This window comes from Cebus imitator, unplaced genomic scaffold (genome assembly GCF_001604975.1).
Source record: "Cebus imitator isolate Cc_AM_T3 unplaced genomic scaffold, Cebus_imitator-1.0 Scaffold769, whole genome shotgun sequence".
NCBI classification, from domain to species: Eukaryota; Metazoa; Chordata; class Mammalia; order Primates; family Cebidae; genus Cebus; species Cebus imitator.
This window is the reverse complement of record NW_016108084.1, coordinates 64,777-71,021: the sequence shown is the minus strand read 5'-3', so window position 1 is coordinate 71,021 and position 6,245 is coordinate 64,777.

Here is a 6,245-nt window from a genome sequence, read left to right as displayed (position 1 = left end):
ATATATATATAAACAAAAACAAAAAACAACCACATCAAAAAGTGGGCAAAATATATGAACAGATACTTTTCAAAAGAAGACATTTATGCAGTCAACAAACATGAAAAAATGATCATCATCACTGGTCATTAGAGAAATGCAAATCAAAATCACATTAAGATACCATCTCATGACAGTTAGAATGGCTATCATTAAAAAATCTGGAGACAGCAGTTGCTAGAGAGGATGTAGAGAAATAGGAATGCTTTTACACTATTGGTGAGAGTGTAAATTAGTTCAATCATTGTGAAAGACAGTGTGGCAATTCCTCAAGGATGTAGAAATAGAAATACCATTTGACCCAGCAATCTCATTACTGGGTATATACCAAAAGAATTATAAATCTTTCTATTATAAAGACACATGCACACATATGTTCATTGAGGCACTGTTTATGATAGCAAAGACCTGGGAAAAACTCAAATGCCCATCAATAATAGACTGGATAAAAAAAAAAGGCACATATACACCATGGAATACTATGCAGCCATAAAAAAGGATGAGTTCATGTCCTCGGCAGGGACATGGATAAAACTGGAAACCATCTTTCTCAGCAAACTGACACAAGAACAGAAAACTAGCACTGCATGTTCTCACTCATAAGTGGTTGTTGAACAGTGAGAACACATGGACACAGGGAGAGGAACATCACACACCAGGGCCTGTTGGGGTGTGGGAAGGCTAAGGAAGAGATAGCAGAGCGTGGGTGGTTTAGGGAGGGATAACATTAAGAGAAATACCTAATGAAGACAATGGGTGGATGAATGCAGTAAACCACCATGGCATGTGTATATCTATGTAACACTTCTGCATGATGTGCTCATGTACCCTAGAACTTAAAGAATAATAATATTTTTTAAAAAGTGAAAAAGAGGAGTGGTCATAAAAAACAAAATGCTGGAGGCATCACACTACCTGAATTCAAACTGTATTAGGTGGCTACAGTAATCAAAATAGGATGGTATTGGTATCAAAACAGAGATATAGACCATGGAACAGAACAGAGGCCTCAGAAATAATACCACACATCTACAACCATCTGATCTTTGAAATAACTGACAAAAACAATGGGGAAAGGATTCTCTATTTAATAAATGGTGTTGGGAAAACTGGCTGGCTACATGCAGAAAGCTGAAACAATCCCTTCTGTACATCTTATACAAAAATTAACTCCAGATGGATTAAAGATTTAAACATAAAACCTAACACCATAAAAACTCTAGAAGAAAATGTAGGCAATGCCATTTAGGACATAGACATGGGCAAGGAATTCATAACTAAAACATCAAAAGCAATGTCAACAGAAGCCACAATAGACAAATAGGGTATAAACTAAAGATCTTCTGCACAGCAAAAGAAACCATTATTAGAGTGAACCAGCAGCCAACAGAATGGGAAAACGTTTTTGTTATCTACCCATCTGACGAAGGGCTAATATTCAGAATCTACAAAGAACTTAAAACATTTACAAGAAAATAACAAACAACCCCATCGAAAAGCAGGTGAAAGATATGAACAGACGCTTCTGAAAAGGAAACATTCATGCAGCCAACAAATACATGAAAAAAAAAAGCTCATCATCACTGTCATTAGAAAAATGCAAATCAAACCACATTGAGATTCCATCTCACACCAGTTAGAATGGTGATCATTAAAAAATCAGTAGACAGCAGATGTTAGAGAGGGTGTGGAGAAATAGGAGCACTTTTACACTGTTGGTGGGAGTGTAAATTAGTTCAATCATTGTGGAAGACAGTGTGGCGATTCCTCAAGGATCTAGAAATAGAAATACCACTTGACCCAGCAGTCCCATTACTGGGTATATACCCAAAGGGTTGTAAATCATTCTGTTGTAAAGACACATGCACAGCTATGTTTATTGCAGCACTCTTCACAATAACAAAGACCTGGAACCAATGCAAATGCCCATCAATGATAGACTGGATAAAGAAAATGTGGCACATATACACCATGGAATACTATGCAGCCATAAAAAAGGATGAGTTTATGTCCTTTGCAGGGACATGGATAAAGCTGGAAACCATCATTCTCAGCAGCCTGACACAAGAACAGAAAGCTAAACACTGCATGTTCTCACTCATAAGTGGTTGCTGAACAATGACAACATGTGGACACAGGGAAAGGAACATCACACACTGGGGCCTGTTGGTGGGTGGGAAGGTAGGGGAGGAATAGCAAGGTGTGGGAGGATAGGGGAGGGATAGCTTTAGGAGAAATACTTAATGTAGATGATGGGGTGATGGATGCCGCAAACCACCTTGGCACAAGTGTACCTATGGAACCTGCAGGTTCTGCACATGTACCCCAGAACTTAAAGTATAAGAAAGAAAGAAAGAAAGAAAGAAAGAAAGAAAGAAAGAAAGAAAGAAAGAAAGAGAAAGAAAGAGAGAAAGAAAACAAAAAAATAATAATAAAATAAAATAAATTACTTGAGGTACTCTTATTCATGTTATATCTGCTTGGTGTTCTATAACCGTCTCGTTCTTAGATTTAATATCTTCCTGTATGTTTGGGGAGTTCTCTGTTAATATTCATTTGAGTAAACTTCCTATCACAATCTTTCTCTCTGTGACCTTTTTAAGGCCAATAACGTGAAAGACTTGCCCTTTTGATGCTATTTTGTAGATCTTGTAAGTATGCTTTATTTTTTTTATTCTTTTTATTTTTGTCTTCTCTAACTTTGTATTTTCTAATACCTTGTCTTCAAGCTCACTAATTTTTAATTCTACTTGATAATTTATGCATTTAAGAGGCTCTGATGCATTCTTCAGTATGTCAGTTGCCTTTTACATATCCAAAATTTGTGTTTGAGCCTTTTTAATCTTTTCCTTCTTTTTATTAAATTTATCTGACAGGATTCTGACTTCATTCTCTGTGTTATCTTGAATTTTGATAAGCTTCCTCAAAAGAACTATTTTGAATTCTCTTAAAGGTCACATATGTCTATTTCTCTGAGATTGGTCCCTGGTACCTTCTCTTGTTCACTTGATGAAGTTACTTTTTCCTGAATGGTCTTGGTGCTTCTGGATGTTTCTCTATCTGGACATTGAAGAGTTAGACATTTATTTTAGCCCTCACAGTGTGGGCTTGTTTGAACTTATCTTTTTGGGAAAGCTTTTTAGGTATTCAAAGGTACCTTGGGTGGCGTAACATAAGTCTTTTCTCACTTCAGTTGTATCTGCTTTAGGGGTTAACCTAAGCCCAGTAATGTTGTGGTACGTGAAGACTCATAGAGGTACCATTTTGGTGGTCTTTGATAAAATCTGGAAGAACTCCTTGGATTTCTTTGTGGACTCTTGTCCTTTTCCCTCAATTTTCCCCAAATAAATGTAGTCTCTCTCTCTCTCTCTCTCTCTCTCTCTCTCTCTCTCTCTCTCTCTCTCTTTATACTGAGCTGCCTGAAGCTGAGGAAAGGTGACAGAAGCCCCACTTTGGCCACCACCACTGGAAATGTGCTGGGTAAGACCTGAAACTCGCATAACACTGAGTTTCAACCAATGTCCACAGTGACTACTGCCTGGTTACCACATATGGTTCACTCAGCATCTCCAAAACCTTCACAATGAGCATGTGGGAAATCCAGCCAGGCTGTGTCATTCCTCCCAGCCCTAGGTGGGGCCATAGATGCTGTCAGGTTCGAGGTCCTAGATTCGGAAACCTTAGAAATCTGCCTAGTTCTTTATTCTACTGCAACTGAATTGACATACAAGCCACGAGTCTCTCCTACTCTTTCCTCTCTTTGTGTCAAGCAGAAGTGCCTTTCTCCATGGGCACCAGTGCCCCAGATGGGTATTGCCTGTGACAACCAGCAACATTTACTCAAGGCCCAAGAGCTCTGTAGTCAACTTTTGGCAAATGCTGCCAGTCATGAGTCTTTTTCTTCAGGGCAGTGGTGGGAACCTCAGGAGGCTGATTTTTGGTCTATCCCACTGTGGCTGAGATAGTACTCAAGCTACAGGAGAGGGATCTTTACTCTTTCCTCTCTTTTCCTCAGAAGGGAGTCTCCCCATAGCCACCACAGCTGGTAATGTGCTGGGTCGCATTAAGCCAGCGTGGTTCTGAGTCTTACTCAAGGCCTGAGGTAAGTACTGCCTGGGTATCACTGCTTATTATTCAAGCACAAAATGCTCTTTAATCAGCAGGTGATTAATTCTGTCATGTATGGGTCCTTCCCTTTGAGGCAGAGTTCCCTTCTGGCCCAGAGTGTATTTAGATATGTTATCCTGGAGCTAGGGCCTCAAGAATCTGCCTGGTGCCCTATTCTACTGTGCCTGAGCTTGTATCCAAGTTGCAAGGCAAAGTCCTCTTGACTCTCCACCAAGCAGAAGAAAAAAGTTTCTCCTGGAGATGTAAGCTGCATTGTATAGGGTTGAAGTGAGGCAAGCACTACCTTGTCCATACCAGCTGGTATCTTATTAAGTCATGTGCCCCCAAGTCCACTGATTCTGAGCTCAGCACAGCACTAGGACTTGCCCATAAATTGCAGCCCTTGTGGCCTAGACTGCATTTCATTCAATAAACTTGAGTGAACCATAGTTTATTTAGGACCTTGGAGCATTTAAGCCCACAGTGGTAGGGCTTGCCAAAACTAAGTTTTCAACTGCTGAGATTGGCAATTTGCCTCCAAAGGCCTGATCCAAATTCTCCCTTGGTGGGCACTGGCTGAGTTCTGCTTCATCTTGTTTTCTGCAGTGAATTTCAATGTAACATTCCACAATCACTGCATTCACTCTCCCTTCCCCAAGTGCATAGATTCTGTCTCCATACCACACAACAGCTGCTGGGGTATGAGGAAGGGAAGCATAAGTGATTCAAGACTTTATTTTCTGCCCTCTTCAGTGCCTGTTTACTTAATATGATGTTAAAACCAGGCACTGTGATTACTCATCTAATGTTTTGGTCCTTATGGAGGTGCTTTTCTTGTGTAGATACTGCATGAGTGATGATCACTGGAGCCTTCTATTTAGCCATCTTGCTCTGCCTGCCCCCTCACTCAATTTTAGCAGCTAAACATCGTCATCCCACAGGCTGCTTGCCAACCTGCTCTTTTCTGAGATCTGAAGTGTCCTTCCCTTTTCAGGTGAATTCCCATGCTTTTTCTTGAATGAAAGCTCAAAGTGTTGATCTTTATGCACAATTTTGCTATTTCTGAATGCATGAGGCACTACCTTGGATTTAATTTGCTCTTCATTTTCTAGTTTTCTAACTTGGAAGCTTAGATTGTTGATTTTTAGACTTTTTCTACTATTCGGTGCTCTAAATTTTCCTCTAAGCACTATTTTTGCTGAATTCGAAAACTTTTAATAATATATTTTTCTTTCATTCAAATATTTTAATATTTCTTTTGACATTTCTGTTTCACTCATTTGTAATTTTGGAGTGTTTTGTTAAATATCTACATATTTTGAGATTTTTCCAACACTTTGTTATTGATTTATGGTCCAGAATGTGGTTTATAATAATGAATATGCCATGTGAACTTGAAAATGTGTATTCTGCTGTTTTGGATAAAGCATTTTATGAATGGTCTAGTATACTTTAAAAATATATTTTTGGTTTCTGCCTTTGGCTCCTGGAAGACAGCTCCTAAAACCCTTGGAATCTTTGGAGTCATAAGAGTGTCTTACATATGTTAATAAACTCACAAGAAGGTTGAGGATTCCTAGAGAACTTCAAAATGGAACTTGGTCACCAGAAAGATAAAACCATGTGAATATAAGTTTGGTACCTTCAGCTCCACCCCCTCTGACCTTTTGGGAAGGGAGAGTGGCTTCAGGTTGAGTTCAATCACCAATGGCTTCTGATTTAATGAATCAATCTTCTGTAATTAAGTTTCCATAGAAACCCTAAATAATGGGGTTCAGAAAACACCTGGGATGTTGTGTACATTGAAGTGCTAGGAGTGTGGTATACCCAGAGAAGGCATGAAAGCTCCACAGCCTTTTGCCTACACTTTTCCCTATGGATCTCTTCAATTCGACTCTTCCTGGGTTGTATTCTTTATAATAAACCTGTAATAGTAAGCAAAACATTTCTGAGTTCTTCAAGTTGTTCTAGAAAATTTTTGAAACTTGGAAGGCAGGAATAAAAAGCCATGGGAACCTCTGCATTTACTCTCAGAAGTATGGGTGGCCTAAGTTTTGCAATTTGAGTCTGAAGTGGGGGTAGTGTTTTAACTTGTAAGA